General features: G+C 45.7%; 2 protein-coding genes across 9 annotated transcripts in view; both read right to left on the reverse strand.

Moving 5' to 3' along the window:
- HIVEP3 (HIVEP zinc finger 3) overlaps positions 1-24,572 on the reverse strand; it is a 271,325-nt gene that overhangs the window by 132,533 nt on the left and 114,220 nt on the right. For all 8 annotated transcript variants that reach the window (XR_014221801.1, XM_082231449.1, XM_082231452.1 and 5 more), the window contains exon 2: positions 3,969-4,059. The gene's annotated coding sequence lies outside the window, so the exon portion shown is untranslated. The remainder of the gene's footprint in view (positions 1-3,968; positions 4,060-24,572) is intronic.
- Positions 1-24,572, reverse strand: part of ZCCHC17 (zinc finger CCHC-type containing 17) — a 351,579-nt gene that overhangs the window by 100,241 nt on the left and 226,766 nt on the right. The gene's annotated exons all lie outside the window — the stretch shown is intronic.

Here is a 24,572-nt window from a genome sequence, read left to right on the forward strand (position 1 = left end):
ATTCTCCCCATCCTTCCCAATTGTTTGTGGTCGTGCCTCCAAAATCTCACCCTGGCTCATTCAATGTGGGAGCATTTGGCTTCCACCAAGCAACAGAAAACCAGCAGGAGATACTTTCCCTGTCTCGTTGCCTGTATCTCCATGGCAGGAAGTCCCTTCACCTGCAGGATTTCTGTATGTTATGCAGCTGTCAGGCATAGGGGAGGAAGCGTAAATGACAAACCAAAATGAATAGCGGGGTTTGCGCCATCTCCCGAGTCTCCTATCAATGATCTCTTTCATTGTTTACCATGAGGCCTTCCAAATCCCAAACCAGGAAAGTAGGAGGGGCTCCAATTAAAACAGGCTGCTTCCAAACACAGTGGGGCAACAGTTTGCCTAGATAGGGGGATGGAACAAATCACCCTCCAGAATCTACAAATCTTTCCTTCTGGGTCTTCTCCTGCTGCCTGAAATATCTCACATTGCGATGGTTCCTGACTTCCCCCTCTCACTTACAAGGGCAGGGCAGGCCAGTAAAAACAGAGCTCCATCCTGGTAGGAAATCATGCATGCATTTTAATGTGCCACCTGCTTACACAACTCACATCGGCACAGCCTTAAATATAAACAGACAGCCTCTTCCTGGCTGTTAGACGGAGCCCTTACCCTACCACGACTTGTTCTCGGAACACGCCAAAATTACAGCTCCGTGGAGATCGGCATATTTAAGGGTAGGAGGCATCTCCCCCTCCCTCCTCCCACCACCACATCTTTTTCTTTTTTTTAAAGAGAGTTTGGAGCATAATAAATAGGGTATTCATTATACGCCGACCTTAAAGATTGTATCTTTGGAGAATATCCTAAAATTAGCACTGAAAGCGCCCTTACGAGCTAAAAGGGAAACAAATGGAGATTCCAGGCTGATCCTCAAGTTACAAACGCAACTCATGCATAGAGAGGTGGACCCACAAACCTGCATTCAGTTTCGCACAAGCACAGTGTGTCGATGGGGTCTGCAATAAAGCTTAGTCTCCCAAGTCGGGCAGAGCTCAGGCCACCCACTAGATTTACTTCACTGTGATAGGCAACTTTACCTAATTTGTAGCTTCCCAAAAAAACAACGCAGATTGAAAAACAGACAGGGAGGTTTCAAAGCAAAGGCTGGATGGCCATCTGTCTTGGATGCTTTTGCTGAGATTTCCTGCATTCCAGGGGGTTGGACTAGATAACCCTTGGGGTGCCTTCTGACTCCACAATTCTATGACATCCTTAAAAAATTGCATTTTCTCAGGATTTTTCCAATGCAATTATCCGGCCAAGTAAATGCATATAAAATAATGGGATAAAGGGTGCATAAACATGGTTTACATTCAGCTGCATTTTACTCAGAGTAGACCTATTTAAATACCTGGCCCTAAATTCATCATGTCCTTGATTTCAGTGCATGACTGATATTGGTTGTATCCGTCACTGTTACTTAAACTGTGTATTTTATTGAGTTTTTAAGGGAGTTATTTGAGTTTTCAATAAGTCATTGTAGTAACAAGAACAACAAAGTATATACAATAGAAGAAAACATGTTATCAATCATATGTCCATTGTGGGGAGGGGGGAGAATGGAGCATGCATTATAAAGAATTTTTGGCTATCTCCACTCATGGTGTCATGTTCACCTCCTGAACTGGTCTAGTCTGTTGTTGTTGTTGTTGTTGTTGTTGTTGTTGTTGTTGTTGTTGTACCTTGGATCTCGAACGCATCGCAAGTCGAACGTTTTGGCTCCTGAACACCGCAAACCCAGAAGAGACTGTTCCGGTTTGCAAACATTCTTTGGAACCTGAACGTCCAGTGCGGCTTCTGTGGCTTCTGATTGGCTGCAGGAGCTTCCTGCAGCCAATCGTAAGCTGCGCCATGGTTTCTGAACATTTTGGAAGTCAAACGAACTTCCGGAACAGATTCCATTCAACTTCTGAGGTACCACTGTATTATTACCCCCCCCCACACACACACGGTTTGTGGGAAAAACCAAACAACAAAATTAAGCAATACAATATGTAAAACATCAAGATCCATGAAATAAGCTTCCACTAATTTAATACACTTCCACTCACTCAATTACTCACACAAATTCCACATGTGCTGACACACCCATAGCTCAGTCAATCCACCTCTACACACCCACACAAACACACTATTCCTCACATTCAACAATTACCGTGGCCCAGCACTGCCCTAAGTACATACATAGAAAAGACCACACTGCAGCCCTGGCAGCCTATAAGACTAAAACCAAATTCACTCTGAGACTCCAAGATTTAAACAAACTGCTTTCCCTTATTCCATTTTGAAATATTGTTTCGTCTTTAAAAGTTTTATTTCCTAACATTTCTAGCTCGTCTTCCAACAACAACAAAAAAGCTTACAGAAAGAAAAATTAGCATACGATGCACCAAAATAACAATAAAACCCACAGATAAAGGAGCAATTAAGAGAGAAGATGTACAGCAATTAATAGAGCCTGCAGCACCATTAACGAAAAGGAGGCAAGTGAACAAGCGGACGAAATGAGCTGTGCTGCCACCATCAAGAAGATCCTGTCTCTAACAGCTATACAGCTAGTCACCAGAGGCAAGAACTTCCAGAGATGGTCCCCTGAGGAAGGTGTTAATTGGCGGCAGATTCTCATAGGAGAAGATGCCCTTACAGAAGCTGGGGGCCCTAAAGATATTTGCAGGTATGTCAATGTCATTAGCTTCACTGCACATCTCGGAAAATGGAAAGTGCTTCATAGAGAGAGGACAGGAACCATGTTTTTACGTTGGCATTTGATAGCGCGGGTAACAGGATGTGACACACAGCTCTGATAAAAAGGAGAGAAAGAATCGACTTCAAGACCAAGCGATCTGATGATGAAACATCCTTTTTTTAAAAAAAAACTCATCTCGGAATAAACAATTTGGCATCGTGGAATTTCAGGACCGGTTAAAGCTGTACAAGGCAGAGGAGAGACAACAAGAGAGCAGTTGCATTTGGACCATCACGTCTCGGTTTAATAAGGCAAAGTGTGAATGAATCTTTTGTGGCTTCATAGTGTGAGCAAGCAGACCAGAAAGGCTAGAATTAATCATAGTTTCCTGTTACGTCCGAGTTGGGGAACTATGGTTACCAGCTTTAGCAGAAGCCTGGCCATACTTTGGAATGGGTTCAGCATCCTGGCTTGTTCTGAAGGCGCTAGCCACAGTTTCCAGTGAGATTGAACAGGAAACTATGGCTACTGAAAGACTTTTTGGGTTGGTTATTCATCCCATAAAGGGAGCAGCGAAGAGAGTAAATGCCTTTCATATCTCACTTCATTAAGTCGAGATATGATCAGCCAAACCAGGCCAGTGAGTCTTATACAACCAGTGATGTGGGAAGAATTCCCCACCCTCACCAGCTCTTTATTTTTGTTTGGGAAAATTTCTGTTTCGTATATTCGTTAATAAAAACGAATGGATGCCAGTTGGGAAATACAGTGTTAGGCAGACCTGGCAGCTTTCGAGTTTTTAGCTTTGCTCATTAAATACAGCTAAAATAAACATGTTAAATCAAGGCATCAAAAAAAATTCCAATTATCTAGAATTATCTAGAAAATTCATTGCACTGTAAACAGTGGCAGCAACTCAACACCTAAAGCTTGGATGGGGAACCTGTGGCCCTCTAGATGTTGTTGGACTCCATTAACCATCAGCCCCAGCCAACATGGCCAATGGTCAGGGATGATGGGAGCTGTAGTCCAACAGAGTTCCCCATCCATGATCTAAAACAAACAAACAACTCTGCTTCCATTGCCTGACTCTTTGTGTGATCCTAAGAGGTCTTTGGGGTGTCCTTGGGCAGAGCATTACAGCAAAATTGCAACAATCTGCTGAATCTCATCCCAAAATAATTTCTCTCAGCATGCATAACAAGCAAACAAATGTATTTTTCCTTACTTAGAGGTCTCTTACCTGTGAAGATGCAACTACAAGTCCCCACTGTATATTTCAGCAGCAGTCTTTAAGGTGATCAGCAAGAGGAAGATGTTTTTTGAACAAAAGCCTGGTGAAGAAATGAGAAATTGTTTTGAACATGAAAACTATATTGGCCATGATACGTGTATCACATCGAGGGACAGATACACACACAGAGAGAGACCAGGTTCAGAGGTAACAGGAAACTATGGTTTCCTGCTACACAAACAAGCTTGCACAAGCTTTGGCCTGACAGATTTTCCCAGCCTTCTCCTCATCTGTTGTGGCCAAAAACTGGAGAACAGAAGCATCCATTTCCACTACCAAACAAATAACGGTTCCCTGTTACATCCGAAGTAGGGGGACTGTGGTTTGCATAAACTGCGGGTAATGAAAACAAGCCAAGTTCACACAGGATTGATTTTACCTATGTATCACTTATCACGTTTTCCCTTGTGATGGCTTTCCAAGTTAATTAATTAAAGAAATATATAAAGAGAATAAGACCTTGGGTTTGCGCAATGGAACTCCCCCCTGCTCCCGCCCCCCGCCACTTCTCTTCCACATGATGACACAGCATTGTCTCCAAACCCGAAAATGCCAGGGGGAGACCCTAAGTGCTTGTCCGTTGATGCAGCAAATATTAGGGTCAGTCTGAAAGCATGCCAGAAATTATGAGCCAGCGCCTCCTGGTATGTGGCACCAACCCAGAATTATGAAGTCACACACACACACATGTGATATAATTAAGGCACATATCGGTATCTCCTCGATAACGTCAGATAAAAGGCTTCGCACGATGCGTTACTGAGGTCCAAGTTTCCACCCACCCCAAGAGATGACAGCTAATACAGGGGATGATGTGGGTCCAACTTTACAGAGGACACAATTCTCTGTCTGAAGGAAGATTTGAGGGGCTTCCCAATCCAAGTCAAGATTAAAGACATAAGAGTAGGGAGCAACAGGGGCCTTAGATATCTGAAAGAACTCCTCCTTCTCTACAGACCCTCTTGCATGCTGAGACCAGCAGAGGGGGCCCTCTTGGGAGTTCCTCCACCCACAAAACCTCAGGGGGCAGCAAACCAGGAAAGGACCTTCTCTGTGGTGGCCCCTAAACTGTGGAACACCCTCCCCATGGAGACACCTTCATTGTACAGTTTCTGAAGGACGCTGAAGACATGTGTCTTCACCTTAGCTTTTGACACATGAGGAGTGTATTTTTAGGATCGACCTTATTTTTATTGTTGTAAGTTGTGTTTTTTTTAAAAAAATATGTTTCTATTATTGTTCACCTTAAGGTGAAGGGCGGGAAATGAAACAATGGTCATAATAATTGACGTTGCCCATCTGGAGCTGGGCATGTTTAGCCTGGAGAAGAGGAGGTTAAGGGGTGATATGATATGTGTGGGGGAAGCCAGCCTCAAAAGAAAGGCAAAGCTCCAGCTGGCTCCAGCGTCTTCTCAGCTGGCTTCCCCCACACATGATAGCCATGCTCAAATATATAAAAGGATGTCACATAGAGGAGGGAGAAAGGTTGTTTTCTGCTGCTCCAGAGAAGCGGACATGGAGCAATGGATCCAAACTACAAGAAAGAAGATTCCACCTAAACATTAGGAAGAACTTCCTGACAGTAAGAGCTGTTCGACGGTGGAATTTGCTGCCAAGGAGTGTGATGGAGTCTCCTTCTTTGGAGGTCTTTAAGCAGAGGCTTGACAACCATATGTCAGGAGTGCTCTGATGGTGTTTCCTGCTTGGCAGGGGGTTGGACTCGATGGCCCTTGTGGTCTATTCCAACTCTATGATTCTATGATCTGCAGTGAGGAGCACCTGGGCAGCAGAATGAACAGGCTCTCAGCTCACCCAGTCACATTCTTCCCCATTGTGGTGAGGTGTATTGTCCTTGTAATTCAATCATGGGTTGGGAACTTGTAGCTCTCTAGATGTTCAGAACTCCAACTCTCCTCATCACTAGGGCCAACAGGAGAAGGACTCCAACAACATCCAGAGGACCACAAGTCCACCACCCATGATTTTATTTTTTTCTAAATCTGCATCTACATGTGCAAATTAGCTTCTGCATTTCTCCCTCCCTCCCCAAAAATTCTCATTTTGGGTGATGTACGTCCTCATTTTGGGCAATGCACTAGTGGTCACTCTAGCAGCCAATGAAATTGAAGGGAACAGGGATAATCGAATCATAGGACTATAGAGCTGGAAGAGACCGCAAGCGCCATCTGCAATACAAGATGCCCTGAACAGGCACAGGATCAGTGGACAAATCCCCAGGCAGCTTTTAGAACCTCGGCACGCCAGCCGAAGTGAATTCATTTATTCATTTTATGCCGACATCAGGGGCAGAGGAAGGGGGGTGGGCCACCCCTGGTGTCACCACTGAGGGAGGTGAAAAAATGCCACCCCTGGTGCCCAATCAGCTTGTTCCACTGCTGGCCGACATCCCTAGATTAGTCTCTTTCATTAAAAAAACCCTGACTCTGGTTACTCGCAGTGGCAGCCACCATGGTGCTCTTGTGATGTTGCTTGACTCCACCTCCCTTTAGGCCCAGCAAGCAGATCCAATGGTCAGAGCTGATGGGATGTGCAACAGCCTCTGGAGAGCACACTGCACCTCTTTGGTCTCTGAGCATAGGGGAAATAGAAGCCCCTTAAAAAAAAATAGAGAGAGAGAAATATTATATCTGGGAGGTTTTTATTTTTGGTCTGTTTGTATTTCGAAGGACCCCCTTGAAATTTTAAGGGAGTCATTCCGATTGGTGAGCTTGCAAGATTGCTTTCCAATAGTATCGGGTTGCTGTTATCACTGCCTGCAACATTTGATCCCTCAAGCCCCTGTTGTTCTCCAGCAACAGCCGCATCACACTGGTATACAAGCTGCTGGTCATCGGAGTCTCTGCCTGTGATTTATAATTCATCAGCCTCTGGTGATCTCATTCTTCCCCCCCACCCCCCAGCCCGCTTTTCTGCTCCACATGCATGTATGTAATGAATTTTAACTCCGATAGTTCTAAGGTGCTGGAAAGGAGGAGGGGAGGGGACCACACATGCACACATTCTCTCTCCCAGACACACATGCACACACAAAATCCCTGTCACTGCAGAATCCCCGCTGTAACACAGGCTGGTCACTCCAGGCATCAAAACAACAGATGGAGCCCTAGGCATTACCCCTCTGTATGTCTCTCTCTCTCTTTTTCTTTTTCTTTCTCTCTCTCTCCCTCCACCCCCTGCTTCTCACGAGGAGCAAGAGGGGTTTGCAGTCTCCTTTTCATATAATGAGCCCAAGCTTCTGTTTTATTTTATTTTGCTGAGCATTTTGCAAAAAGAACCGAAAGCAGCTGTTTGCATCTTGGATAGCAGAAGAACTTTGCTACCTCTCAAACTGGAAAGCTTCCTTCCTTTCTTTTTTCTTTAAAAAAGAAATGATGGTTGTTATGGCAACTAAGGTTTCTATATTTAAATCCAGGTTTTTGCTGGCAAGTGGAGTCAGCAGCACTAGAACAAACAATAAGCCTCCTGGCTATTGTGCCCTGAGGGTTGATCTCCTGAGACACTGGAAACAGGCGGCCACAAGGATGTGGCCCAGTGTCATGGCCAGTGGCAAATGGAAGCTGGCTGCCCCTGTTGCCCAAAGTGAGATGGACGAGTCAATTTCTGATGAAAGGAGGAATCATTCTGCTTTCTCCATCCACCTCCCTCCCTCCTTTCCTCCCTCCCTCTCTCCCTCTCCACAGGCTGCCACAGCACATTACCTCATCTGGGTAACACAAAAGCTGCAGTGCCTGCCCAAACAGATGGCTGGATGGGAAAGCCCTGGCATAATTCTGCCCAGCAGTTCATGATCTTTTCAGTCAATCTCACTGGCTGGCAGGCTTTTCAAGGTCCACTTGCTGAAGGCAGATTGCTGAGGCTTGAGATGGGGAGATCTGAAGACCACCATGGTCAATCGATTGGTTTTTGCCCACAGGCTCTGTTTTCGTACACGGCTGGGGTTGGGACAGCACTGCTAGAGGACCGAGGATAACACCTGAGAAGGGTGTATGGCCTGCATTTCAGTGGCAGAGCAACTAAACTTGCATACAGAAGCTCCCAGGTTTGATCCTTGGCATCTCTAGGTCGGGCTGAGAATGTCTGAATCTCTAGACAGCCAGAGCCAATCATTGTAGACAATACTGAGCTAGATGGACCAATGGTCTGACTCAATATAAGGCAGTCTCCTATTCCTGTGGAACGCCCTCCCACCAGATGTCAAAGAGAACAACAACTACCAGACTTTTAGAAGACATCTGAAGGCAGCCCTGTTTGGGGAAGCTTTTAATGTTTGATGTATTACAGTATTTTATTTTATTTTTATTTTTTTGGAAGCTGCCCAGAGTGGCTGGGGAGGCCCAGCAAGATGGGCGGGGTATAAATTCTTCTTCTTCTTCTTCTTCTTCTTCTTCTTCTTCTTCTTCTTCTTCTTCTTCTCCTTCCCTGCCCTGCCCTGCTCTGTGCAGTTGTGTTTTCACCCTAGGCAGGACAAAGAAAAGGACCTCTCCATCTGAGAGCAGGCAAGTTGGTGCAGGAAGCAGTGATCCTTAAGGACCTAAGCCACTCAGGGCTCTACAGGATCATCACAAAAACACTCTGAATTGCACCTTGGAAGCAAAGCGATAACCAGCGCAGCTGTTACAAGGCTGGTATCCCATGGTTGAGTATCAACCAACATCTCTGAAGCTGCAATCTGGACCAAGTGAAGCTAGTTAAGACTCCTCAAAGATAAACCTCACAGAGAATTGTGTTGCAGTCTTCAAACCTGGATATATAATTAAGGCAAGAGTAGCCAATGCAGAAGCTTCCGGATGTCAACAACTTCTGTCATCCCTGGACACTGGCCATACTGGCTAATGTTGATGGGATTTGGAGCCTGACAACATCTGGAGGGCAGGTGGCACTAACTCTGAACTGAGGCAGGTGGTACCATTGTCAGGCCTGACTTCCTCAGTAATGTGGAACTCTTCCTAGCAGTACCTGGATATGTTCTACCACTGCCTCTTTCCCACGGTACAACAGAAGTCTAAAGTACATATTTAATTTTTGGCTACCTCAAGACATGGCAGCAGATTTATTTTAAGAACTTACAAATACTAGGATGAGTTGATGTGGGGGGGTGGGAATGAAAAGAGTGCAATGAGAGAGCCGGAAAGGAAGCAAAAAAAGGCAAGCTATTAGGAGCAATTTCTAGTGAGGTGATTGCCCTGGCATTAAAATCCTATGAGAAGACTAGAAGGAAACCTCACCACTTAAAATGCTTTAACACTAGACCAGAGAAAGCCCTTAGAAAGCAACAGAGGTAGACATTTTGCCATGGCCCCCGGGACAAAAGCTAGACTTGATCTAATGGCTCTTAACACCGGCATCTTCAGGGAATCTTCAGTCTCCATTTTCACAGAGTGCAGATTATCAGGAGGTTCTCTTGTTCTCTCTCTCTCTCTCTCTCTCTCTCCATTGTACACTTTAAAAGCACAAGCTGCTTAAAAACAAAGCAAAAAACCCCCCATGCCCTCGAAATCAGCTGATTTGCCCTGCTTCAATTATCAGAGCATTTTGCACAGAGCTCCATATGGAACATTGTGAGCAATATGGAGAAAATGTATAAGCGCCATGGAGGAAGCCATAGGTCCTTCTTCCCTAGGGTCAGTTCTACTGTTAGGCAGAGTGTTTCGGGTGTAGAGATGTGTAGGTTCAGAAATATTAAGCAGAAAGAGGATTTCTGGGGAGGTGTTCCCCGCCCCTCCCCAGAGTGGGGAAAATGAGAAGTCAAATGAATTATGACATGCTTTCTTTTAGAACGATGAACAAAATGTTTAAGACAAGGTGTTCATATATTTACTCCCCCCAAAACAATTTCTAAAACTGTGTAACAGGAAGACTTTCTGTAAGGCTACGAATAGGATCAGATCATTCCAATTTCTATACACTGAAGATAAGCAGGTCCTGGCCTGTACGCCAAGAACGCAACTCTCTGTACGCCAAGAACGCAACTCTCTGTACGCCGAGAACGCAACGCCGAGAACGCAAGATGCATTTCTGCCTCTGGGAGGGCACTGCCATTGTCACAAGAGAAAGGGGGGGGGGAGATTCAATTATTTGTTTGCGGCAAAAATGAAAGTGGTGGGAGGAACCAGCTGGGGAAGCACCAAGGGAAGAAGGCTCAGAGCCCGGGGATTGGTGGTGGGAAGATGATGAGAGGTCAGAGGGAGAAGACTGGGATGAGGAAGTGTCGGAAGCTGAAGAGCCAACAGGGTTTAGTAAGCGGGCAGAGTCTGTGGCATAGGGACGTCCAGAAGCAGGAGAGTTGGAGGTGTGTGGTCAAGAGGCAGAGATGAGTCAGGCTGCCGAAGAGGTATCTCCCCTCCTGCTGCGACAAGGTCCCCTCTCTGCTGGTCTCACAGAACCAGGAGAGGCATGAAGAGGGCAAAGGAGAAGTTAGCATCACAAAGGCACAGTCTCTGATTGGTTGGAGAAAACCCTAGAGAGGAGGGGACTTATGCAGCTGTTGGAAGGTGAGACCTTCAGTCTTCACAACTGCTTCATAAAGGCAAGGCCTACTGAAGAAGAGTTGCTGTGCTCATGAGGCCTGGATCATGAGGCCTGGATCTACTGCAGATCCTCTTTTTTTCTAATAAAGAGTTAATTCACTTAACTTTGTGTGGTTTACTACTGGCTCGCTCCCGCCACTTCCTCACTACAACGAGACATACTGTATTTTGATGATGATGATAACGGTGACAATGACAACAGCAGTTTGTTGTTGATGTTATGGTCGTACCTTGGTTTCGGAACAGCTTAGTTCTTGAACGTTTTGCCTCCCAAACGCCGCAAACCTGAAAGTGACTGTCCCGGTTTGCGAACTATTTTTGGAAGCCGAACGTCCAGTGGGGCTTTTGTGCCTTCTGATTGGCTGCAGGAGCTTCCTGCAGCCAATCAGAGGATGCACTTTAGTTTCCAAACATTTTGGAAGTTGAACGGACTTCTGGAATGGATTCCGTTTGACTTCCAAGGTACAGCTGTATTTTGATTGCTTAATTGGAATTCTTATCTACCCTACACCCCAGTGCAGGTTGCAACAATATGAGAAATGCAATGTTAAAACAGTTAAAACATTTAATTGAAATATTGGGGTGCTGGGATGTGATTTTATTGTTCATTTACTGAAAGAAGCTCTAGCGAGAGAGAGAAATCTACCACTCATTGTTAGAAGTAATTATTAGTACAAATTTTAAAATTATGTATGTCGGTGATTTGATACATAATTTTGATATCCAATGTTAGTTCAGGTAGACCCACTAAAATTAGACACCTGAGTGTGACTAATATTGGATACTCCAGAAGAATTCTAAATTTGCAGCTATCTGTATAATTAACACGTGGTCATTTTTTAAATTAAATATCCTGCTTTGCCCTCTTTTTCTGGCACTGTGTAAGTGGTCACCCTCAGACTCACCCATGTGGATAGCAGCCAAATTAACTGAGAGCATTATTGTACTGCTTGCGGTAAGCCAATTTAGGGGAAGGAGGAAGAGGGAAATATTGAAGCCTGGATTAAACTGTGTCTGACTTAGGTTCCGCAGGACCTGATTTTAGCTTCTGGGAAAAGTTTGGGCTGCTGTCTGGGCTGATAACAGTACTCAGTACCCTGACTGGCTTGAGAGCAGTACATGTGACACCTGGCTTGAGAGCAGTACATGTGAAAAGGATCTAGGAGTCTTGGTTGACCACAAACTTGACATGAGCCAACAGTGTGACGCAGCAGCTAAAAAAGCCAATGCAATTCTGGGCTGCATCAATAGGAGTATAGCATCTAGATCAAGGGAAGTAATAGTGCCACTGTATTCTGCTCTGGTCAGACCACACCTGGAGTACTGTGTCCAGTTCTGGGCACCACAATTCAAGAAGGACACTGACAAACTGGAACGTGTCCAGAGGAGGGCAACCAAAATGGTCAAAGGCCTGGAAACGATGCCTTATGAGGAACGGCTAAGGGAGCTGGGCATGTTTAGCCTGGAGAAGAGGAGGTTAAGGGGTGATATGATAGCCATGTTCAAATATATAAAAGGATGTCACATAGAGGAGGGAGAAAGGTTGTTTTCTGCTGCTCCAGAGAAGCGGACACGGAGCAATGGATCCAAACTACAAGAAAGAAGATTCCACCTAAACATTCGGAAGAACTTCCTGACAGTAAGAGCTGTTCGACAGTGGAATTTGCTGCCAAGGAGTGTGGTGGAGTCTCCTACTTTGGAGGTCTTTAAGCAGAGGCTTGACAACCATATGTCAGGAGTGCTCTGATGGTGTTTCCTGCTTGGCAGGGGGTTGGACTCGGTGGCCCTTGTGGTCTCTTCCAACTCTATGATTCTATGATTCTATGATTCTATGATTCTATGACCATCAGTGAGTTCAGTGCACATTCTGCAGCATTTAATGAAAAACAGGAAAAGGTCAGCCAGTTGGGTTTATTTGGTCTGAGACCTTTGAAAGAGCCTATTTTAGTCATGTCACATACACACATACACACACACACACACACACACACACACATATATATATATATATATGCTTTCGTAGATTTTCACGGGTACAGGAATGCAGGTTTTGGTGTCTTCGGGTGTCTTCCCGTGTAAGAGTCGGGGTGTCTGTGCGACGTTTCGACGAGGTCTCACTCGTCATCTTCAGGCTGGTGCTTTCGGCTTCTTGTTACTGGAACAGAGCAGAATCTGGTGTTTGAGTTCCTATAAATACTGTTGAGGGGTGTGGTGTATAGCCTCCAACGTTCTGGGCAGAGAGGAAGTTCCTAGATTAGTGTGCCTCTTCTTCTTTTGTTCCTTAATTACTTGAGGGATATCTTGAGTGATTTCATGAGTGATATTCTGAATACCACTGGGTGGGTCATTAAGTGTAGATTAGTTGCTAAAGCTTTTGTTTCTTGACCTCTTGAGCTTGTGAAGAGTTTTTCTGTGAAGATGGCTGTGCTGCATTTAGTTGTGCTCTGGCTTGGCTTCGTGTATAGGGGCGAGCTGTGGTTTTGTGCCTTGTGCCAGCCAGATCTGTGTAGGGATTGCAGGGGGATGCTGCACTGGAGAACCGCATCTCGAAATTCGGGCAAGCGCAGATTTCGAAGTAAAGCTGTATTTTGTCCCTTGCATTATTTTGCAAAGTGCGAGTTAGGTAGGTCCGCATTAAAACTCAAGAGCCAGTGGGGTGTAGTGGTTAGAGTGTTGCACTAGGACCTGGGAGACCAGGGTTCAAATCCCCGCTCACCTACTTGTAGCCCTCTGGGTGACCTTGAGCCAGCCGCTACCTCGCAACCTAAGCTACCTCATAGGGTTGTGGGGGAGATTTAATGAGGAGGGGGAGAACAGAGCGTGCCACCTTGAGTTCTTTGGGGAGAAAAAGGCAGGATACAAAAGCAATAAATAAATACAGTGGTACCTCGGGTTAAGAACTTAATTCTGGAGGTCCGTTCTTAACCTGAAACTGTTCTTAACCTGAGGTACCACATTAGCTAATGGGGCCTCCTGCTTGCCGCCGCACGATTTCTGTTCTCATCCTGAGGTAAAGTTCTTAACCCGAGGTACTATTTCTGGGTTAGCGGAGTTTGTAACCTGAAGCGTCTGTGTCAGGAAACTGACATCAGAGGCACGGGAGAAGGAGAGGGTCTCTGATTCTGCAGGAAAAGGTCCCAGCGCTAGGGGGAGATTCAGCGGGGAAGAAGGGGAAGAGAATGAGTGTAACACCAGGGATCCAGGAGAGCAACGGGACAGGGAGGTGCAGGGGCTCCAGGACTCTTCATTGGAAGTTAGCGAGGAGAGCCCAAGCACCCCGCTGCCCATGCCCACCCTGCGCAGGAGACTCCCGCGCAGTGAGAGGCGGAGACGAATGGGCGTCAAACAACTCTTATGTTGGCAACGCTTTAAGAAACGCCCATAGACAGATACTACGAGTGACTAAGGGCAGCCACGCTGAGATGGGCTGTGCAGTCCAGAGGGTTTAACCAGGCAATCCGATGCTCAAACGGAGCAGGATTATGCATGAGTAACTCCCAACCACTACAGTCTGTAACCCGAGGTACCACTGTAAACAAAATGTGACCTGAATAAAAAAAAATCCCATCCCTGCTATAAATTTATTTACTTATTAAATTTCTATACTGCCCTTCATCTGAGAATCAAAGGGAGTTTACAATATAAAAAATGCAAAATGTAGCTACAAACGAAAACAATAACCCCTACACACACACTGTTTAAAAGGCCATGGGCTGATATTTCATATAAAGCAGTATAAAGCCCCTCAATAACAAATGCAGTATTCAGAGAAAGACACTCTCCACAACTTCCAAAAAGGGCAAACATTCTTAGTTGATCCTTCCCTGCACGTGTAAAAGCAAATCTAATAGTGAAATGAACTATAGCATCCCAATAAGCAAAAATGCCTTTAGCTGACGGGAGTACTAAGAAGCCCCTTTCCAAACCAAAATGTTCATGGAAACAGATACTACTTGCCCTGCCTTTTTTAAAAGCACGCGCACTCAAAAGCAAATAGGGCGGTGTTGCTGTAAGAAATAGAATACTTCAGTGTCAAGTACATGCCACAATGCTGCCTTATACAGCGGCAATGTGATTAATTAAAATTTACAAGCGTAATCCGCACTCTTAACCGCGTTCCTTGGCTCCGTCCCCTCTAGCCCTGCGCCAATAACATCTTAAAACAAACGACAACCTCAGAGTTGACCTTTGGGAGCTGTGAAGAGCCTCTCTTAAGCTGCTCTGCAACCAGAGAAGGGAAAGGAGTGGTACAATTTCAGGGGGCGGAGGGAACGAAAGCTCGTAAAGACAATAAAACCGGGCTCGTAAATCGCATCGGAAAGCTGTATGTCAACAGATGCCAGCAACTGCGGGTGCAGATAGGAGGGAATTTCATATGCAGAAGAGCATTCAAGCACCTCATGTGTGTGCAAAAGATACAAGAAGCTGCCAATTCACACCCTTTGCCCATCCATCCCAGTAATGTCTGCACTGGCCAGCAGCTGCTCTCCAGGGTCATCTCTGGCAGGGATCGTTCCCACTCCCTGCTACCTGAACCTTTAAACCGGAGATATCAGGATTCGAGCCTGGCATCCTCTGCAGTTATGTCATGTGCTCTGTTGTTGTTTAGTCGTGTCCGACTCTTCGTGACCCCATGGACCACAGCACGCCAGGCATTCCTGTCTTACGCTGTCTCCCGCAGTTTGGTCAAACTCATGTCTTCGAGAACACTGTCCAACCATCTCATCCTCTGTTGTCCGCTTCTCCTTGCGCCCTCAATCTTTCCCAACATCAGGGTCTTTTCCAGGGAGTCTTCTCTTCTCATGAGGTGGCCAAAGTACTGGAGCCTCAGCTTCAGGATCTGTCCTTCAGAATGGATAGGTTTGATCTTCTTGGAGTCCATGGGACTCTCAAGAGTCTCCTCCAGCACCATAATTCAAAAGCATCAATTCTTCGGCGATCAGCCTTCTTGATGGTCCAGCTCTCACTTCCATACATCACTACTGGGAAAACCATAGCTTTAACTATACGGACCTTTGTTGGCAAGGTGATGTCTAATTTAACAAGAATAACAAGTCCCAGAGGGGCAAGTTTAGAGCCACCCACAGTGATGCAGTGTTTATACAGAGCAGCAGGGAAGTGTTTCCCCATGGTGCCCGGGGTGGGCACGGGGTGCGGAGGAAGAAGGATCCTGCTTCACCTGGCTAGTCCTCACTGCCCAAGTGCTTGGAGAGGGCAGAATGAGAAGGATGCGTAGGAAGAACGCAGCAGCCAGGTGCCCTTCAATCTCAGCCTCGTCTTTGTGAGGCTGCGGTCCTTCTCATTGCACCCTCCCCAGAAGCTTTGCAAGGCTGGAAACTGATTAGTTCCCAGCCTAACAAAGGGAGGGTGGCGTGAGCAGCACCCTCCCACCCAAAATGCATCTGGGGCAATTGCCCCACCTGCACGCACGCACACATGCACACACAATTCTATGCCCCTGATAGAAACTGCTTTAAGCTCTGACATTTAGGGTGTTCATAGAATCATAGAATCATAGAATCATAGAGTTGGAAGAGACCACAAGGGCCATCGAGTCCAACCCCCTGCCAAGCAGGAAACACCATCAGAGCACTCCTGACATATGGTTGTCAAGCCTCTGCTTAAAGACCTCCAGAGAAGGAGACTCCACCACACTCCTTGGCAGCAAATTCCACTGTCAAACAGCTCTTACTGTCAGGAAGTTCTTCCTAATGTTTAGGTGGAATCTTCTTTCTTGTAGTTTGGATCCATTGCTCCGTGTCCGCTTCTCTGGAGCAGCAGAAAACAACCTTTCTCCCTCCTCTATGTGACATCCTTTTATATATTTGAACATGGCTATCATATCACCCCTTAACCTCCTCTTCTCCAGGCTAAACATGCCCAGCAGGTTGTGCCATTAACTTCTGGTGATCCTTACAACAGCCCTGTAAGGCAGGTCACAAGTATTATTATTATTATTATTATTATTATTATTATTGCTATCCCTGTTACAGATGAGGCCAAGAGAAAAGCCACTTTGCGGGTGCTCACAAGGCAGCGGCAAGTCTTCCTGATTTGTAGCTCAGTTCCTTAGCAGCTTCTTGGGGGCAGAAATGGCATTGCTTATCCCCCTGAACAACTTGGTGGTGGGTGTATGTAACACAATCCCCCATATTATCCTCGGGTAGGTTAAGTTTCACGGGGATTTGAACCTAATATCCGGGGGGGGGGGACGGACGATGGGAACTGGATGGAGGCCCTTGATCAACTCAGTAGACATACAGTGGGGACTTTCAGCTGTAAGGAGCACAAGGGGCGAAAATGAACAAATATTTAAATCTGCTCTGAGTGGCACCTACCCTCCCTGCTCTCCAATTATTAATGCAAGCAACACTGTTGCTATTTATCACCCTGCTGCTATTAAAAGGGCATTGTGTGTTGCAAAGAGCCATTTAAACTCTATTATAACTCCTTCTGATTGACAGCTAAAGTTTAATGAGTGCCGTTGCCTGGGAGGACCAGATGCGAAAGGAAGTTCTAAATAGACCTGTCACAGAGATGTCACATAGCCCCAGTCAGTGCTCAAATACCTGAGTCTGGTGTTCTTTCTTTTTTCTTTTTTTCTTTTTTACTGCTTTCAGTTAGAAATGTTTACTGGAGCCTGGAAGCTGTAATGCTGCCTAGTTTTTATTCTTCGTAATTAATTAGAATGGCCACTCTGCGTGGATTTATTGCTGGGTTCCTCCTCTACAGTGAAGAACAGCAATTATCCCCAAAACTCCAGAGAGTGTCGCCAGGATTATCCAGAGCTGGCTAAATAGACCTATCCTCTTCCAACTTATCCCCCACCATAAATGGATTGGTTCCCTTTTAATCCAGGATGAGGGAGCCATGCCCTTCCCTATGTTGTAGGACTACTGGCCATACTGAAAGGGGCTAGTGGGAGTCCAACAACCCAAAGGAAAAGGCCATGAGTTCCCCATCCTTGATTTAAATCCATCTAAGCCATCCCACCTTGTGGCAGTGAATTCCATAAACCAATTCCATAGCTTCCACTTGACTGGCTGATGGGCACCTGCTCCTGGGGAAAAAAACCACCAAGCTTATTTAGTGACGCTTTTTAGTGCAATTTAGCATAAACGAAGAAGCTGCTCTGTGCCACAGAACAAACGGGTGGGTCTTTCCCCTCACCCTCTTCACCTAGCTGCTATGTTAGGAAACAATATGCCTGAATTCTAGAAGCAGCAGAGAGAAATACATGCTGGATAGCTCAGTCAGTAGAGCACGAGTCTCTTAATCCCAGGGTTGTGGGTTCAAATCCCACATTGGGCAAGAAGATTTCTGCACTGCAGGGGGCTGGACGAGATGACCCTCGTGGTCCCTTCCAACACTACAGTTCTATAATTCTATGCCTTGCTCTGTGCTGAACACTGGGGCTCTCCTGGAAACCTAAAGGGAAGCTCCATCCTACACTCAGGTTGTACATGTGTGTACAGTCAAACATCGGCTCCCAAACGCCTCTGCTTTGGAATGTTTCGGCTCCCGAATGATGAAAACCCAGAAGTAAATGCTCCAGTTTTCAAACTTTTTGGGGAAGTTGAACGTCCGATGCGGCTTCCACTTGAGTGCAGCAAGCTCCTGCAACCAATCGGAAGCCACGCCTTGGTTGACGAACATTTCAGAAGCTGAATGGACTTCCGGAACAGATTATGTTTGACAACCGAGGTTTGACTGTAACTAAAACCTTACATCCTAATGGCACCACAGTCTCTTCTGATCGTCATTCCAAGGAAACCTGACCCTGGGTAAAGCACAGGCATCCCTGGAGCCTCTCAGAGATTGGGGTGGTACATAACAAAATAATCTGCTTCTCTCTCACACACACTGCACTGATTGGCTGGAGCTTATCTGCAAGAATGGAACAGATGGTAAGAAAACAAATGCACCTTATACCTTTTGCAATCATTTCAACTCAGAGTAGGCTATTTGCTCATCTTTTCACTAAAACATCTAAAGCACTGAGAAAGGATAAACCTGCTCCTTCCACTTTTTCCGCCCTGCTGCCAACCATCACAGAGATCACCATTTGGAAGCTGCAGCTGTATTTGTGGAGGCACCGTTTATATGCCAAGGGTGCAGGTGCACGAAAGGTAGATTGGCAAGGGTTTCCGGCTCCTAGCTATTTTTAAATGGCAATAACAAAATGATTATTCTGCCCCATTCCATCTTGCAAAAAAACCAAAATACGTTTCCGAGCACAATTCAGTGTTGGTGCTGACCTTTAAAGCCCTAAACGGCCTCGGTCCAGTATATCTGAAGGAGCGTCTCCACCCCCACCATTCTACCTGGACACTGAGGTCCAGCGCCGAGGGCCTTCTGGCAGTTCCTTCACTGCAAGAAGCCAAGTTACAGGGAACCAGGCAGAGGGCCTTCTCGGTAGTGGCACCCGCCCTGTGCAACACCCTCCCATCAGATGTCAAAGTGAACAACAACTACCAGACTTTTAGAAGACATCTGAAGGCAGCCCTGTTTAGGGAAGCTTTTAATGTTTGATGGATTACTGTATTTTAATATAATATTTTGTTGGAAGCCTCCCAGAGTGGCTGGGGAAGCCCAGCCAGATGGGCAGGGTATACATATTATTATTATTATTATTATTATTATTATTATTATTAATAATAATAATAATACAGTGGTACGTTGGGTTACATACGCTTCAGGTTACATACGCTTCAGGTTACACACTCCGCTAACCCAGAAATAGTGCTTCAGGTTAAGAACTTTGCTTCAGGATAAGAACAGAAATCGGGCTCTGGCAGCGAAGCAGCAGCAGGAGGCCCCATTAGCTAAAGTGGTGCTTCAGGTTAAGAACAGTTTCAGGTTAAGAACAGACCTCTGGAATGAATTAAATACTTAACCCAAGATACCACTGTAATAATAATAATAATAATAATAATAATAATAATAATAATAATAATAATACAAACTACTGAAATGAAGACAGCTGGGGAAAACAGGTAGCCAGGAATGGATTTGTACATGGAAAGACTGGTTTCAGTGGGAGCCATCATGACACCAGCAGGTCACAATCTCATGCTCTGGCACTTCCAGTTAGAAAGTTCCAGGAGCAAGTGATGGGCAAGTCCTTTTCCTGTAACTGAGGACAGTCACTATCGGACAACTTTGGGTATGACAGGTAAACAGTCTGAGCTGATATCAGGCAATTCTTGGTGGCCTTTTATTCTGCAAGAGTGCATGTCTAAACCAAAAGTAAAATGAGCAAAGTAACTTGATCGAGCTTATCAGAGAACCCAGCTTGCTGCACTTTCTAAAGATTAAATGATTCACTTTAAAACAGAGCCAACCTGTTGCAAAAGCCAATCCCGCTGAGTCACCAATGCAGGCCTTACTCATCCCTTCCTTTCGCTTGCTGACTTATTTTGTCACCTTACAATGCACTGGACACTTGGCCCCCACCGTTTACCTGCCCCCACTCCTGTGGTGTTCTGTGCATCTTCCAACAACCTTGCTCCTTCCCAAGGCAGCCTGGCACTGGGACTGTATCGCACTCTGCCTAACCCGACTGAAAGCATGTAGGCAACACAGGACAGCTAGGGCATGGGTAGGCAAACTAAGGCCCATGGGCCGGATCCGGCCCAATCGCCTTCTAAATCTGGCCCACGGACAGTCGGGGAATCAGTGTGTTTTTACATGAGTAGAATGTGTCCTTTTATTTAAAATGTGTCTCTGGGTTATTTGTGGGCCCTGCCTGGTGTTTTTACATGAGTAGAATGTGTGCTTTTATTTAAAATGCATCTCTGGGTTATTTGTGGGGCATAGGAATTCATTCATTCCCCCCTCCCCCCAAAAAATAGTCTGCCCCCCCACAAGGTCTGAGGGACAGTGGACCGGCCCCCTGCTGACCCCTGAGCTAGGGAGCAAACACTTATGAACTGAAGAATCAGCCTACACAGGCAATAGATTGGAGTGTTGGTCTAGTGTCAGCACCTTGGTCAGCGCACAGTGGGAGACACAACTAGGTTGACAAGTAGGACCTCAACTATGGAGCAGGTGGTGGTGGTGGTGGTGGTGGGGTGTTAATCTAGTGCTGGTCTGGAGTCTATAGGGGCTTTATCCTGCAGGAACATGTGCATACCAAGCCCTGTTTCCTGAGAGAAAATCTGCTCTCCCTAATAAAGAGGACACACTGTCTCTTGCTGCCTTTGGGACCTGGTGTGGTGGTGGTAGGAGCTATGTAGTCAACTGTCCCTGAGGACATTGGCAAGGGAACTTCCTTGGGAGCAAGGGATGAAGTCAGCACAGTCCCTTGGGCATGTTCATCATTATCATCATATGTGACTATCTAGGGTAGACAGCTTGCCTTGATGACTATTTCCTAAAAGAGCACAGGGAAGTTAATGCTCCCAAGATTCTGATATGGCAGGGATGGGAAGCCTTCTTCAGACCATGGGCCACATTCCATTCTGGGCAACTTTCCTGGGGCCACGTAGGGGTGGGTAGGGCCAGAGTCAAAAGTGGATGGATGTAAATGGATGTAAATGTGACCTTTAAGCTAGTTTCTGAGACTCACATTAGATGAGGCCTTCACCCAGGATGTTGTTGATGATGATGATTATCTATACCACCCTTCATCTGAGGATCACAGGACAGTTTACAGTGTAAAACCAGGCGAAGCTCTGTGCTGAATAGCAGCAGCTCTCCAGGGTTTCAGACAAGGAACATCACTAGAGATGCTGGGGATCAAACCTGGCACCTTGTGTTTGCAGAGAAGATGCTCTCCCACTGAGCTATGGCCCTGCCCTGCCATAAGATAAGAGGTGGCATAAGGCCAGATTACAATTCAGCACAAACACTTTGCTAATGTGGTTCCCCCTTCCTGCTGGAGATACATTTATGTAATATTAACTTTTGCCTAAGCCCCCTAATTTGCCAGCAATTCATTGTTCAGAGAATTAAGCTCTCTTTTTTTTAAAAAAAATGAAAACACAAGAAAAGCTCCGTGACAGGAGGATGAAGGAAGTCTTTGCTATTCACCATCCACCCAGCCACCCACATGCTATCTTAATTCATCAGCAGACAAAGCCAGTTCTTTGTCTTTGCAGCTCCATCTCTGCCATTCATTCATGGTGAGATATCGCTCCGAGTAATCAGAGTCTGCCTATGGTGGGAGGCTGAGGAGGGGAAAGAGTGGGGGGCGGGGACACAGAGAAAAACATTTAATCGAGCCTTAAGAATGCTTCCTATTATTATTATTTTTTAAGTGAGGAGGGTGGGGTTGTATCAAAGAAAGTTCTACTGAAAGAAAACCCACTGAAATTAACAAACTTAAGTTAGTCATCTCCCTTAATTTCAATGGTTCTACTCTGAGTAGGACATTGGATACCACCCAAGGTATTTCTCTCTGTGTGTACCTCTACAGACAAAACCAGGCTCAGTTGAATCAGTAGACTGGATACCTATCCCAGTGTTCTTCAATCTTCGGTCCCTGGACTACAACTCCCATCATCCTGGGCCACTGACTACACCGGTTGTGGATGATGGGGTTTGAAGCCCAAGGTTGAATGACAATGTAAAAAGACCTTTTGACCAGTGTTCTTCAACGTTGTGTCCCCAGTTGTTGCTGGGCTACAACTCCCATAACCTCACCTTCCTTTGGCCAGGATTCTCCATATTTACATCACCTTTACGATCCCCATCTACACAGAGCTCTTTCCCTCACAAGATTTAATGTTTTGCGGTTTGCAATCTTGCAAGGTAGATAGTCAAAAATCCCATATTCTGAAAGGCACTTGTGGCGCAAAACAGGTTAAATCCATCACACACATTTTACTTCATTGCCCATTTTATGCAAAAATATAGAAGTACTTGGCCCCCTTATTGAACGAGGGGGTCTACCGCACTGATTCTTCCAGGGTGACCTTATTGGCTGAATAATTGTAGGAATGGCGTTGTGGAGAATGTGGCAAGATTTTTGAGTGACGCCATGAAATTACGTTCTCATAGGTCCTAAGTGCCACCTTTGTATCTCACAATATCTGGACAGTTTTATCCTAAAGTACCTCCTACTATGTTTTGCTACTTGTGTTGTGTTCCAATCCACGTATACAACACACTCTTACTATGCCAATAAAGAAGATTGATTGATTTATTGATTGAACAAACACCCATCACCCCCAGCCACCTTAGTCAATGGTTAGGGATGATTGGAGTTGTAATACAACAATGCCTGGGGACCCAACATTGAAGAACACTCCTTTAGATAATTTTGCCTTTACCTTTCCTAGCAAGTTTGATTCCATTTGTTCAAGTCTCAATGGAGATCAAGATTTCTTTTCCCACTGCAGATTAGCGTGGCAAACCTGGGAAGGTTGTGCCATTGCCAAAGCCTGGTGTTGTGAATGGCAATTGTGCTTAGCTTGAATATACCAGAGCTTTGCAGAGAAACATCATAGACATTGAGTTTATGGTCTTTTGACCACACTATTCAATTTCTCCCCTCTTTATAAACATGTATACATCTCTTTGTCAGTGGGGGATAACACTTCATGCATCTGATAAGTGTATATCAGCCTTGTTCATTGCACTGTCTCATTCTCCACTGTATCCCCAAAATTATAGACCCTCAGTGGGTATGTGAAGTTACACCTGTCTTCCTTTTCCTGGTCCTCAAATCCATCCACCACTTTGCACTTGCACTAAATCTCATCTGTCACTCTGTCACCCAGTCGCATGATTTGGAGAGCTCCTTTTGGAGCCATTCACAGTCTGCCTGGGATTTTACCATCCTGAATAATTCAGTGTCATCTGCAATCTTGGCTACTGGTTTACTGTCATCTACTGGACCAGCTTGCAATGGAAGAAATCGGGGCTGAAAGCTTTAAAGAATTGATAGGTGCCATTGCATGAATTAAAGACAGTGTATGAATAACAATGCCCTTAATTGCCAAGGGCCCATCTGCGCTATACACTTAAAGCAGCATCATACCACTTTAAAGAGCTGGTCCTCTTTAAAGAAAAATCCTGGGAACTGTAGCTTGTAGAGGATGCTGAGAGCTGTTCAGGGGCAGAATCCTGCTTAGCACTGAATTCAGGCATGCTGAGTTGTGGTGTGACCGAGCCCAGCACCAAACTGGATCTCTCCCCCTTTGTACTGGCTGCTGTGAAGAGAGAGCGATCCTCCTCAGCACTGCATTCCTGCTTTGTGTTCCTGCTCTTCAGAGCCTCCCGGAAACCAGCTGGTTGTCTCGGGCTTTGGGAGCTGCTCAAAGCAGGCTTTGGGCAAGCCCCACCTTTTCCATCAAGCCCCACCCTTACCTGTGTACAATGTCAGGTATAGACTGGGTGGGTGGGCATGGCTTGCCCAAAAGGACTTTGTGGGCCAAATGGGGGAAGCCTGGAGGGTGAAGTTTGCCACGTGGGCTAGAGGTTCCCTGCCTCTTTTTTTAATTGGTTTGTTTTAATTGCTTCACATGTGGAGTTAGAAGGAGGATCAGGCTGTTGCTTCTGTTTTAAGTCCAAAAAAGACCTTTGCTTGTGCACAGGACCAAAGAGTTCAGGCAAGGAGAGCTGTATGCATCCCAGTCACATCAGGGGTGCACCAGAGATGGTGATACACTGCTTGGTACAGAGATAATACTCAAAAGCAGGTAGGTTTTTAATCATGGCTGAACTCCAGCTGAGTGGGAGAAAGGAACCAGGCATGCTGTCATCTTCAGGCCACTTGAAAATATTCCCTTCCAGTCTAAGTACATTTGACTGAGGAAAATAAGTAACTCCTGCTGATTTTGAGAAAGACAACTTTCCGAATAAGCGTTCTTAAGCTGAAGAGCGGCAGAGACCATTGTCTGCTTTGACAAAACTGATGATCACACTTCATGGGTTTCGTTTTGCCAAGGATAGAGGAGTACCATTTCTTGCTATTATCTCTGCCTATGAAAATAAACTGGTCACTTTATGTGACTTCTTCCTCCTGCCCCTCTTCATTATCATTGCACTGGAAGAGCCC

Source organism: Podarcis vaucheri, assembly GCF_965113315.1.
Source record: "Podarcis vaucheri genome assembly, chromosome: 7".
Taxonomy (NCBI): domain Eukaryota; kingdom Metazoa; phylum Chordata; class Lepidosauria; order Squamata; family Lacertidae; genus Podarcis; species Podarcis vaucheri.